General features: G+C 47.6%; 1 protein-coding gene and 1 long non-coding RNA gene across 2 annotated transcripts in view; one reads left to right on the top strand and one right to left on the bottom strand.

The window, feature by feature from the left end:
• LOC149333844 (sulfotransferase ssu-1-like) overlaps positions 1–1,126 on the bottom strand; it is a 28,265-nt gene extending 27,139 nt beyond the window's left edge. The window contains exon 1 of the mRNA XM_089556128.1: positions 941–1,126. The gene's annotated coding sequence lies outside the window, so the exon portion shown is untranslated. The remainder of the gene's footprint in view (positions 1–940) is intronic.
• The window catches only part of LOC149333843 (uncharacterized), a 48,109-nt gene that overhangs the window by 32,593 nt on the left and 1,322 nt on the right, over positions 1–14,194 (top strand). The window lies entirely within an intron of this gene.

Genomic DNA, 14,194 nt, shown 5'->3' with positions numbered 1-14,194 from the left:
GCGCAAGCTAAAGAACCCCAGGTGGTCGCAATATCGGGAGCCCTCCACTACGGCGTCCCGCATAGCCTGAGTCGCTTTGGGGCGTTAAACCCCCGGAAACCGCAAGCACTCGGAAGTGCCAGATAAATGCTTTATGAGCTCAACGATATGGTTCATCAATGAACGCCGGTCACGAACGAAAACTACATCCTGCTCGCGCTCCGAAGAAAATGAGAGACGGAAATATACAGAAGCTAACTTTTTCTGGTATTGTGAAATTGCCACCTGGACAAGTTTTATGCTTTCATTATAAATAACAACGTTAGGGAAAGAAGATACAGGAGAACACGCACTCATAAGCAACGTTTTCATTACTGAAGTATTAGGAAAATCAGCGCTTTGTGCATAATCCGTCCGAGCAATGACAACAGCCATTACTGTCGTAGTGGTACACGCAAACAACACTACACCAGCTACACTGCAGTCAAGCGGTCATATTAACGGAGGAGCTCGCAATGAGCCGTTAACGCAAAGAGATCTTTTCTACTGTGTGTGGCTGTGCAACGAAATATAGAGACGAAGTTTTGCAGGTCTCAGCGCATCCTGCATGTAAACATACTTATTAACCCAAGTCACAGCAAAAGACACAATCCAATGATCTCTTTCTCGTGCGTCAAACCTGTTCAATCGCACTAACGAGAGCAATGATCCAAGATTCACTAATTGAAATTAATTGCTCCATCTTCTAAATTCAGAGCATTAGAATAAAACGCGCGCGAGATAATGGATTCCAGAGCTGCACGGTTGGATCTCGAGCACAAGGAGGCAAAACGGTCGCGGTAAACGTCGCGTCGTGCTCCTAGTCTGCAAACCACAATGTGAGACCTAGTGTAAATGCACTTGCGGCGCTTCATTCCTCGAAAGCACAAAGTAGCAAGTAATTTCCTTGCATCCTACTTACATCAATCGCGGTCCGCCGCTTCTGGGGAGCACGCCGGAGTTGGGCCTCAGCAGGGACCGGCACCGGGGCCGCAGACCTCGACAGCCGCTGCTCCCGGGTCAAAGAGAAAGACGAGCCGAGGCGCACGGAGCCGCCGAGCCAGGCCGATAGAATGGGCGCCGCTGGGACGAGTGGGACGGCCGCCTCGAGAAAGCGGCGATACGCAAGGGTGACGGCGTCCTTGGAAGAGTGTTGCGATGGCGCAGGCCCACGAAGAGAGCCGCACTTTGTAAACACAGTGACTTCACGACGGAAGAAACGATGCCACTCGAAAGAGACAGCGCGGAATCAAGGAGAAACACTCGTAGAAAAAAGTGACATGCGAGGCAGCTCAGGAGAAGCAGCCCATAATCACGCGAGGCGGATACGAAGGCAGAAATAAAATATCGCATGGTGCGAGCGCTCGGCGCCTAATACGGCCCGCGCCCCTAAGGAGGGAGCTCGTCGACGTGTGGTTAGGCGCTGTACAAAGAATGAGTTCTCAAGGCAATCCTCAGCGTTGTGGCGATGCAGCAGAGCCACACATTACCTGTATTGCATCGCCACACAACCACAACACAAAGCCGCTCATCATAGCTCGAGAAACAAAGTCTTATAGAAACTCCACCCGACAAACCAGTGCGTTCTCAGACTAAGCGTCAATGGTGCCGCAGCTCACTGGAGTGAGTCAGATGCGGAGAACATTACAGAAAGGTGGAGAGAGGGGCTACCTGGAACACGGTATCACGTAAATATTTTTAACAGCCAGAAGTAAGCGGACCGAAATAGGTTTAGTTACTCCCGTGTTACACAATAGCTATTGTAGACAATACTAATTCTCCCCCGTTCCAGATAAAAATTGGAAGAACAAATAAAAAAAAAACTTCGAGTTCCACTTCCTATTGAGGGATCTGTCTAAAGTCTCCCTTTCTCAACAAAAACACAAACTCCGTTCAGCTTATCTGGAACATAAGCGCAAAAAGACTGAGGATGTAGGAACGCTGCTTAGTGTTTCGGCCTAAATATCATTACGTCGAACCGCCGCGCCTGCTGTCTGACGCACTGAACACAAGCCGGTGTTACTTTCAATTTTGTCGCTCGTGCCTACGTAATTACTTTTGCCTTATAACATTCGCAGACAGATCAAGCGCAGCTACGTTCCCCCGTTCGGCGTTTGAGAGCACTCTTGCCCGTAGGTATTTTTCCTATTCCGAGGCTTTCATCTCTACGTTGAAACAAAGTAATCTAGAGCAGACGCAAAAATAAAAATTCGCGAATGAAAGGTTCTAGGGCTCCTATACAGCTTGGCGACCAAAATTTTAGCCCGAAACGCAATAGCTAAATTGATATTATTTTAGTTTACTTAAATACTGAATTGAACAAAATGTAAAAAATACTCTCACTTGGTATACAAAATGAGGACCAACATGGCTGAAGTTGCGGTCGTCTATCGTGCCTAAGCGTACGATTAAACCTTATGCTGAAGTTAACTGGGGCACATATAGTACTTTTGATCAAAATACGCCGTCTGTTTTACCCATAGTTGTGACATTTTTCACTTTGTATAAAAATACAGTGACCATTAAGTATACATTTTCGTATTTTGAAAAGTAAACAGTCGACGTGCTTAGCTTATAAGCCGCATTGTAGCATTCTAGTAACATTTGAGTAGGGCCTACCTTACGTTGGTGTGATGACGAAAGTTTGAACATGCGCAAGATTTACTTCGAGATTTGGAACGCTTGCGGTCATAACCAACCACATGTAATGGCTCAGGGACAAACTCCTTCAGCTCTAAACTTTTGTTAAAGGGTGTACAGTTGTGGAAAAAATTTTGCGAGTTGCGGACTTCCGAAAAAAAGATATATTTCTGCGTTGTCTTGGTAGCCAGTCAGATGCATGACGGAAGCCAACAGTCAGCGAAGCCAAGGAGCATGGGGGATGTTCTATTTTTAATTTGTAGTTTTTATCAGTGGGAGATTAATAACAGAAGAAAAACAACCGCATGACGCCGGTGGGATCCGAATCCACGACCTCCCAGTTTCGCGTCCGGTGCTTTACCAAGCGAGCAACAGCGAAGACTGTCAGATCTGCTTCCGGGGGTATTTATGGGTAGTGTGACCGAACCTTGAGAGTATTGATCAGGTCGCTACCCTCGTCTATAGCGGCGGACGTAGTATACGTCGTGTATTACCGCGAGTTCCACGTATAGGAACGTGGTCGAACGATAAGGGCGGAGGTAGTGCGAGAACCCTCTTACGGTATCCCCCAGATCGCATTAGAACTGCCAGATTCGAGGCGCTCGATGAACTATTCAACAGACAAGGGAATTGAAAGAGGCGCTCATATTCACATGCATGACATAGATCCGCCGTGTATCTCATAACGACCACTCTTTCCATTCCCTTGTCTGCTGAATAGCCTGTCAGATGGTATTCTTCTAGCAGATGGAGCCCGCACGTCTCCTTGCGCTTCTACGCATTCCATTGACCTGCAGACCTTAACCGTGCCGCAGTAATTTTTAGTCTGCCAATACGCATCGCGAAAACTTTTGCGCTTCAATTGACTGTGCTTACACCACAAACATAACTTCTGACTGACATATTTCCAGAAAGCCTGTGGTGAAATTGGCACAAATAATGCAAGGAGCGCATGCACCAAAAAGGAAATAAAAGGGAACGAACAAGGCACGCCAGTAGAAATCCGCGGTTGATAATTGCTCAGAAATAGTAAAGTTTATACTACGGAATACCCACGCGCCCAAACATCTTTTCTTTTGTCGAGCTCTTGAATGCGTGCATGCGCACGGAATTATTCAGTATTTAATGATTCGCTATATTCTGAAAGGAGCGCCGTCACAAAGCCAGCTTACAGGAGGCGTCCGGCATTCCGCACGCACGAATGCGAACGCCCCGGGGAGTACGGAAAGGCGGCTGTTATTGCTCGGAGAGGAGCGCAGCAATGGGCGCAATAAATCACATTCCTTTCCACAACGCGATGGGCACGCGGTACCTGTCATCATGGAATTAAACTCCGGCGGGGACCATATTACGCGACAGCGTATGAAGCTCGTTCGGTCGAAAAGCCGTCGGCGTAGTCGGAACCACGCGCCGGAAATCATCGGGGGCTGCGTAACAAAAATATTGTCATGCCAACTTTTGGCTGCAGAATGTTCCGGATGGTGTCATGCGATTCAGCGGTTCGTGCAGCGTAAACTTACTTTAGTCGGATACAACTTAAGTCTGCAGTGAAGCTCCGCCCACATTCAGCCTTCGCGCACAGAATTCCTCCACGACAAAAAGTAGTCCGTTGCTTAAGCGTTTCTTGTTACTTAAACAAGAAGGTTATCACAAAAAAAAATTATGAGCACTATAATTTTGATACGTGGATTGTTTGATATAGCTAAACATTAAAAAGCTGATTTCGTTTACTATTGCGATTGGCCAGTGGAGTAATACCAGATGCCGCGGACCGCGGCCCAGTGTTAGCAACTGCTGTTTTTTTAAGTTGTATCCTACTATAGTTAATTTCCATCTAGCTTGCGGCAGGGATTCCATCCGGCGACCTATAATCGGGGGCTGCGTAAAAAAAAATCGTATCATGCTAATTTGTCTCTCTAGTGATTAATGACTGATTGGTGTGTGATAAGAGATGACGAGTTAATGAAACGATTGTAAATAATTCAATAATTTGACACCTTTGACACAACTTCTGTCCGGCAGTTCCGATCTTTCGCAATGGTCCCAAGTGTGTGACGACGCCTTCGATTCCTTGCGCCGTATGCTCACTGCCCCACCGATACTTCGCCATTTCGACCCGACCGCACCCACCGAGGTCCATACTGACGCCAGTGGGGTAGGCCTCGGCGCCGTACTCGCGCAACGTAAACCTGGCTTCGCCGAATACGTCGTTGCCTATGCCAGCCGCACGATCACAAAGGCTGAATCTAATTACTCGGTCACTGAAAAAGAGTGCCTGGCGATAGTTTGGGCCCTTACCAAGTTCCGCCCTTACCTCTACGGCCGCCCGTTTGAAGTCGTGACCGACCACCACGCGCTGTGCTGGCTGTCCTCTCTGAAAGACCCATCCGGTCGCCTCGCGAGGTGGGCCCTTCGCCTCCAGGAATACGACATCCGCGTCGTGTATCGTACTGGCCGCAAACATCAAGACGCCGATGCTCTATCGCGCTGCCCACTCCCAGCCAATACATCGAGCCTTTCAACCTTAGACGCCTCCTCACCGATGCTTCACATCAGCGCCATGCCTTCGGCGCAGCGTGCCGACCCATGGATCTCTTCTCTTCTTGACTTTCTCACAAACCCTACGGATGCTTCTCCGTCGCGTGCTCTTCGCCGCCATGCTTCCCATTTCTCAATTCGTGATAACCTCCTTTATCGCCGCAACTACAGCTCAGATGGCCGCAAGTGGTTGCTAGTTATTCCCCGTCACCTTCGCTCGGAAGTTTGCGCCCATTTTCACGCTGACCCGGAGTGTGGTCATGTCGGAGTGTTCAAGACCTACGCTCGCATCCGGCTACGATATTATTGGCGTGGCATGTACACCTTCATCCTCAAATACGTGCGCTCGTGCCTTACCTGTCAACGTCGCAAGCCGCCACCTCAACGTTCTGCTGGAGAATTGCAGCCGCTACCCTGCCCGCCACGCCCATTTGACCGCGTCGGCATTGATTTATACGGCCCCCTTCCGTACACTTCGGCCGGCAACCGTTGGGCTATCGTCGCGGTTGACCATTTGACAAGGTATGCCGAAACCGCCGCCCTTCCAGCTGCCACAGCCTCCGAAGTTGCCTCGTTTATTTTAAACCGATTCATCCTTCGTCATGGCGCCCCTCGCGAATTGCTGAGCGACAGAGGCCGCGCCTTCTTATCCGATGTTGTGAAGGCACTGCTCACCAAGTGCAATGTAATTCATCGCACCACCTCCGCATATCATCCGCAAACCAACGGTCTCACCGAGCGCTTTAACCGTACCCTCGGTGACATGTTATCTATGTACCTCTCTTCAAACCAGTCTAACTGGGATCTTGTGCTTCCGTATGTAACCTATGCGTACAATACCGCAACGCAGTCCACTACTGGCTTCTCTCCTTTCTTTCTCCTTTACGGCCGTCACCCTTCTGCTACCATCGACACCATTCTGCCGTACCAACCCGACGCTTCCGAGTATACGCCTCTATCTGAAGCCGCCCAGCACGCCGAAGACTGTCGCCGCATCGCCCGTGCTCTCACAACTGACAACCAGTGCAGAGAGAAATCCCGCCATGACCTCAATCAAACAACGCCACACTTCCCCAATGGCTCCCTTGTGTGGCTCTGGATTCCGACAAATACTCCGGGCCTGTCGTCAAAATTTCTCGCCAAATACCATGGCCCATACCGTGTCCTGGCGCGTACATCTCCAGTTAATTACACAGTCGAACCTCTCGTGCCGTCTTCTGATCGCCGCTGCCGTGGACGCGAGACTGTTCATGTCCAGCGCCTCAAGCCATTCTACGACCCAGCCATCCTGCCCGCGCCCTAAGCCGCCAGGTTGGCTCCTCTTTTCCCCGGGGGCAATTGTGAAGACGAAGACGACCGTTCTGCATAGCGGCGGCGCTGCCATCGCTGCGCGTGCTGTGTTCTCGCCTTCGCCGACCACGGACTGTTGCCGCCCTGCTCCTGAGGTCCCAGTGCCTTTAACAAACCCCCATCTTACAAATTAAAATAATGAAAGCATGAATAAATTGAAAAAAGGAGGTTCAACGGTGTCAAAATGCTCAGAATGAAAAGCCAGGACTTGATGATGCTAATTAAGAAATTTTAGAGTGCGTAATTTATGAATTAGTTAATATAAACAATTAAAAAAAAATAAAAATGCGTTGAAAGGTGTCAAAATTCTCAGAAGGGAAAGCTAACCCTCTACGCTATCGCGTCATACCCTTAGGCGGAGCTTAAGTGTCCTCTCCAATGTTTTTTTATGAAGGGTTTGTTTATCGATTAATTTCTTTTTTGCTCTTCTGCATTGCTCTTTTCGTCTGGCGATGTCATGAATGACAGCTGAAAGGCGAAATGGTAAATGGTGGTGTAAATCGACGCAAATTTCAAGGGGGGGTGAAGGTGGAGGATGCACGTATAGCTTGCCGTGGCATCCATTTTGGACATGTTCATTTTATTTGTTTTTATATAAATGAGATGGGATAGGTTTTATAACAGAGAGTTAACGGCGTTGACCGATTGCAATGTTTTTAACGCGCTTTGGCTAAGTGATGATGCCACAATCTTTGTGTGGGACAGTTTATGCAGAAGATGGAATGCACCACCGTGGCAAAGTTACAAACATCAACTTTATTAGAACATAAAATTTAGCTAGCGAAAATTTACGTCCATATCCAATCGTCCCTCCAAAATAATAAAAACTATATCACTAAAACGTTCATGAAAAGCTACTCGGTCGGATTAAGCGCATGTCGAATGAAAAGCTCCTGAGAATAACACCGGACGCAGCAGGCATTCAAACAGTCACGTACATGTTGCATAAGGCTTTACGTAATTGTTCCATAATGTATAACTTCTCAGAGGCCAAAAACCAAACCAAAGCAGTGGCAAGCGCTTCGAAAATTTTCATCAGTTGAGTCTAGTTAATGTTTTTTTATTTATTTATTACCTGATAACCATAGTGCCATTCGGGTAAGCATAATAGGGGGGGGGGAGGGGTTAAAATACTATAGTATAGAGCGCAATAAAAATACAAAACGCGGTCACACATACGTAAAAGAAAAAAAAGCAAACTTCCAGAGAATAGTTTTTAGATCAGTGAAAGGGAAACATGAACACCTCTTCATCATTACAGTTGGATGGCATTAGATCCAGCACGAAATGGGAACACACGCATGCGCTTATCTGATAAGTGGGACAAGGCTGTCATCAAATTTAATCTGGCCTGATACGAAAACATGCTTGCAGTGATACGAAGGCAGCAGTGATACGAAAACCCATGTGCAAAAAAAAACGTTAAAAAGTGGGAACACACACGTAGACGAGCATTGATAATAAATAGGAAACAGATTATGGCATCTAGTCGCAACCAACAAACTTGGTCTGTAGTGAAATGGAGCCATAAAAAAAGTGTGTGTGTGTTGGGGGGGGGGGGGGGGGGGAGAAGTGGGTCATTTCAGAGCCGCCAAACCATTTAATTAAGAGTAAAACGCGTCAGTATAGTTGTGAAGGCAACGACAGATGAGGGCGATCGGTTCCACTGTCGAATTGTTTTTCAGAAAAAAGAACTGAAAGGTTCAGTTTTGCACTTGCACTAGCGCACTTTTTTGTGGTGATCAAGACGTAAGGACACATATTGAGTTGAAAAGATGTATTTTTCATGCGCGATACCAGGTCGGGAACGGTAAAGCTTTAAATTAAGGAGGTTTAAACGAGGCAGCGCTCAGTGACGATCTAAGGACTGGTTGGTTTCTGGGGTTTAACGTCCCAAAGCGACTGAGACTATGAGAGACGCCGTAGTGGAGGGCTCCGGAAATTTCGACCACCTGGGGTTCTTTAACGTGCACTTACATCGCACAGTAAACGGGCCTCTAGAACATCGCCTCCAAAGAAATTCAACCGCCGCGGCCGGGATCGAACCCGCGTCTTTCGGGCCAGCAGCCGAGCACCATAGCCACTGAGCCACCGCGGAGGCCTGATCTAAGGACTGCCAGCCTAATGATTGTTCAGAAAGTGTAGCAGTCAATAATATATCTTTGGCTGACTCACCAAGAACGTATCTAAAGAACGTAGCGGACAGATCTATTTTGCACTTTTTCAAGGTTTTCTTTATCCAGTGCAGCGGGAGGATCCAATCCCGCGCAGGTGTATTCTAAAATGGTGCGCACGTTTGACTTGTATAAACTTTCCCTCGTAACTTGGGGAAAATTGCCAGCGTCTCTGCCTAAGAAACCGAGGGATTTAGAGGCGCTGCCTATGTGCCGGTGGCAACTTTAAAATGAGGTCAGGTACACTCCTAGATATTTATGCTCGGTAACTACTTCTTGGCTTTTGCCGTTAATGATATAGCGGACATCATTTGTTGTCTTCTTCCTCGTGAATATCACACACACAGTTTTTTCTAAGTTGAAATTCCTGTATTTTTTGCACCATGCGTGTATTGAATGTAGATCGTCTTGAATTACCTATATAATATGCAGTCATCCGCGAAAAATCTCACTCATGACGTGACGTTGCATGAAATATCATTTATATGTATTGAAAAGAACATAGTCCCTGAGACTGATCGTTGCGGGACGCATGATGGAACATCAAGAGCATATGAAGCCGCTTCATCCACTATAACAAACAGACGTCTTATGCGCAGATATTCGGAAATTCAGAGAATAATTATGAAGTCACTGTTATATTGCTGCAGTTGTTCTGTTAAAAATTTACTCGGACAACGTCAAGCGCCTTTTAAAAATCTAGGAAATGCATTCTAAAGTTGCTTGATTGTCATGTGCTTCTGATAGGTCGAAAGTTAATTCTGGTAGCTGTGGCACGCATGACAGGCCCTTGCGGAAGCCACGTTGGTAAGGGTTGAACAGGCCATGAGCGTCTAGATGTTTTAGTATGCAAGCGTACAATATGTGCTATATTATTTTGCAGGAGCAAGATATCAGTGACATTGGATGGTAGCTGTAGGCAGTGGTGCGTGAACCAGATTTATGGATAGGTACAACAGACGCAATCTCCTCTTTGTCAAGAAGACTGCAATGACTTAAAGACTTATTAAAACGAACTTCCCGGTGTGGGGATAGAGAATGTGCACAAGACTTCACCAAGGCATTTGGAATAATACAGTCACGAACAGCAGCTTTTGGGATATGGATGCGCTGAAGTAACACCTCCATTCCGCGGACGTCAAAAACAACATTTTTCCTGGGCGGTACATCAGCAATAACTATTCATTCGACACTATCGTCACGTGCCACTCATCGAGTGGAAACAGATTGGAAATAAGCATTAAAACGCTCTGCTTTTCTGCGGCATCTGTTATGATAGCGTCACCTCCTTCAAGTGGTAGAACAGATATTTTAATCATTTTAATTCTCTTTGTGTATTTCCAAGTTCCTTCGGAATTAGTTGCAGTCTTGAATCGAATGTCTTAAGAAGATAACTTGGCACTATTCATTGCATTATTTACGGTAGTGGTTATAGTCTTAAGATCACGAAAATTCTCAGGCGTCGGATTTTGTTTGAAGCTACTTTAGGCTCTCAGCCTAGTTTGTGTTAACGTGTGTAAACGCTTGGTGAACCGTGGCTTGCTCTTATTCCGCCGGTTTGTTAAGGCCCAGAACGGGACAAATTGATCGCGTATTTCCAGGACTTTATTCTTGAAGCAGGACCGAAGCTTACTTGCAGGACAGGTTTTAGCCAGAGTTTCAAATACAACAAAATATGAATCCAGTGCAGCATTAATCGCCGGCTTGTTGGCTCTAGCATAATTGTAAATACTTCGACTGCTGTTTTCTATTTTTGCATGATCAAGATTCATTTCAGAAATAACAGTGTTATGGTCGCTTATGCTGGGAATAACGGAAGTGAAATGGACCCGTTCCGGGTCATCTGGGAACAAAAGATCCAGTATAAGTCTTCTAGGCCTTTCGTAGGCTTTGACACAGTCTGTGTAATAGCGAGTGTATTAAAAAGTTAGCCACCACATCATTGAGCCTAAGGCCTATACTAGGAAAAGCCGCTTCTTGGTTCAGTTTGAAATCAGGGAGGTTGAAGTAACCACAATAATGATAAAATCATGTAAATGGCATCGGCAGTAGTCTTGAATTCTCATAATTCTGAATTCTGAGGAGGCCGCCCGACTTGCTGCTTGCGGTGGGCCAGGACCTCGAGATCGTCGCACGATAGATGCACAACACAGAATCACACGTTTAGAGCACAGAAGCACAAATAAACTGAAATTAGAGGCTCCGATCACAGAGACACGCCACTAATCATCCTCTTCCTGGTCTTCCCATCAGGAGGTCCTTTTAAACACGTCTTCCCACTTCTCAAATAGGGTTGGTCACCTCAGATATTTAGCAGAGGAATCTCTGCTCTTCCTGTGTCCAGTCACGTGGTCATTCTTGATGATCGGGGCATCCGACCCCCGCCGGATACAGCACCACTGCCCTCTGGCAGTGGTTCCGGTGGCGAGGCCCCGCACTTCTGATGACGATGTCGATCCTGTCGCCGTTTCAGCTTTGCTGGTGGTGGCGCAGAGAAATGCAGTTCCGTAAGTAACCTGCTCTGGATGTATCGATCGTTCACTAGGGTTAATTGGAAGCACCGCGCCCGGCAAGGCCACCATATTCGAAAGCCGGCGCTTCGTGGAAACGTAAAAGACGGCAGCCGTTGTTGTCACTTCAGGGAAAAGAGAGGGTTCGTTTCCAGACTGGTCGGACCACCGTGGGAAAGTACTATAGTTTTATAGCTTAGCGTGATCCGCGATCAGCTACTGTGACCCGCTTCCGCGAGGCGCCATAGAGGCACTGTTATTGCGCAGAACGTCCCAAGTGCGCCAGTAGCGCCACATGCCTTCATATGCGTGCGCTCCTGTCGTGTCGAGACCAATCACCGTCTACTAAGTTGTGTACCGCGGAAGCGGCTAATGGCTGCGAATCGCAGATCCCGCTATGCTGTTACTCTGTATCGACACCTTCTGGCTATCGCTGTTCGGTCCGGGGGAGAAGTCTTCTTCCCCAAACGACGCAGTTAGCACCGAGTGATCACGCAACGCAGCGATGGCGTAGAAATCGAGCATCCACCTCACGTGTAAGAGGACCGACTTTCGAATCCCGCTGCCGTGCAATTCTCCACCGAGTTAAACAAAGAAAAAACACTCCGCATGTCGATGGAATGGCATAACCAGGCCTGTGGCGCGGTCTGATCTCCCTCACCACAGCAGGATTTGGCCACCCTGGTGTAGTACTTGACCACAACCTTCTATGAAGAAACAAAAATTAAAGGTATACAATAGCTATGTTTTACTGGTGCGGACGTATGCGACAGAAACGCGGAAGCTAACGAAGACGATTCAGCTTAATTTAAGGACAACGCAGCGAGCTATGGAAAGAAAAATGATAGGTAAGAGATCGGAAGCGGGCGGAGTGGGTGAGGGAACAAACGCGGGTCATTGATATCATAGTCGAAATCAAGAGAAAGAAATGGACTTGGGCAGGGCACGCAATGCGAATGCAAGATGACCGCTGGTCCCTATAAGGGTGACAGAGTGGACTCCAAGAGAAGGCAAGCGTAGCTGGGGGCGGTAGAATGTTAGGTGGGCGGATGGTATCAAGATTGCGTGGACACGGTGGCCACAGCTGGCAAAGGACAGGGTTACTTCGTAAGACATGGGAGAGGCGTTTGCCATGCAGTGCGCGTAGTCAGGCTGATGATGATGGTCGCGCAGCGCAGCGTCCACCTCGCCAAGGCTGCTGGTCGTCAAACTCTTTCTCCCGCGGGCAAAAAAAAAGCCTCTTCTGTGATAACGCAGCCGCCATGGCGACGTTGAGGACGTTGGCTCCACGTTGGCGTTGCTTTGAAGTGCGTAAATAGTTCATTATAGCATAAAAATCAAACGCATTCCGTTGAGTGGTCAAAAATGGTTGAAATTCATGTTTTCTGCATGTTTATGTTTTACTGAAGGTGGCCTCAAATATTGGGGGGCTGAATTCGCGAAACAGTTCCCGAGGAGCAGGATCTTTGGATTTTGCTTCGCGAGCTCTCACGGGCAGAAAAATTGGCGCCCACTGAGCAGGTACAGCAGTTTCTAAATGGAACGCCTTTGATGGAAGGGAAGCGCAAAGGGCATTCGTCTGCTGTGCGATGTCACCGCATGTGAAAGAACCGCAGGTGATCCAGATTTAGAACGATGGCTGGGATAGTTGGTGCAGGTATGTCACATTCTGACGAGCAGGAACGACAGGTATACACAGAAACGGACTGACAGGGTCGAGCGCTACTTCCATTTGGTTAATTGTGTGAAAACCGTAAGCGCTTTATGCGTGTCCTCCAGTACCAGAATGGCAGCAGCCGCATGCATACATGTGCGAAACAGCAGTGCGATACTAAAATTACTTCGAAGCCTTCTAATGTGCTGCTATGAGGACGTTAAGCCTGATCAGTTGTTTCAAGAATTCTTCTCTGTAATTGACTCAGGTCAGTTCTATCCTCCGCAGTAATGTAAAAACAGAACGCTTTGTCCACCGTTTGCTATATTAAGCCCAAATTAAACTCAAGCTCTGTCATTGAAGAAAACACAACTTTCCACCCTTCTGCACGAAACTGCGTGGTCAACCTAGAAAGATTAAAGCTGGCACAGGCACGAATATAAGTAAACGTAGCACGCGGATTGGTCCGAACGGAAATCACGCCTTTCATATCTTAGACTAAGGAACATGGCTCGCCTACGAGAAAGCGCACCGGCGTCCCGTACCACCTTTCACAAACCATAGCTGGCGATTTCCATTAGGCAACACGTGCAAAATGTAAGAACGCAACAGCGTGCTCCGTTCACTTTTCTCCGTGCCTGCACGTAAGTTATGCGTGTGTTACGCTATACATAATCGAGGATTAACGCAGGAGAGCGCTCGGTTCCCAATGCAGCCCACAGACAAACATTGAGGCAGTGGCTCCCTGGATACATCAATCGCGCTTTCAGGAACGTGGTGGTGACGTCCAGTTGCAAAAAACTGTGCTTTCGCGCAATATTTCGTTCTTAGCGATGTTAAACCTCCAGCCATTTTCTTTTCGTTATATTAGTACAGAGTAGGTGGCGACATTATTACCAACAGGACATTTTTGGACGTCATCCCTTCTTGTTGACATCTATCAAGCCGGCTCACGAAGAAAGAGCTTGTGCGTTCTGACGACACATTACTTCATGACGACCGATGGATCAGTATCGGTGTGCTCTATCGAACCAAGCTGCGTGCGCGCAGGGACTTGCGTCACGCACCTATGCCGCGTACAGGTTGACTATTTCAATGTTTGCGACGAATTGAAAACGATGGCTGCAGTCCATACACAACGTACGGTGCTTTCACATGAATGCGTTGTCAGGTAAAAAGCTGCTGCAGCTGCTTTCAGCTCCTCCCCCGCCCCCCCCCCTCCATTTAAAAAGGAATTAAGGTAATTTCCCTTCACTACGGTGTCTCTCCTAGCCTGAGTCGCTTTGGGACGTTAAACCCCATTGCATAAA

Source organism: Amblyomma mixtum, chromosome 8 (assembly GCF_055824585.1).
Source record: "Amblyomma mixtum isolate Tamu chromosome 8, ASM5582458v1, whole genome shotgun sequence".
Classification (NCBI taxonomy): domain Eukaryota; kingdom Metazoa; phylum Arthropoda; class Arachnida; order Ixodida; family Ixodidae; genus Amblyomma; species Amblyomma mixtum.
This window is presented reverse-complemented; position numbering and strand designations above follow the sequence as displayed.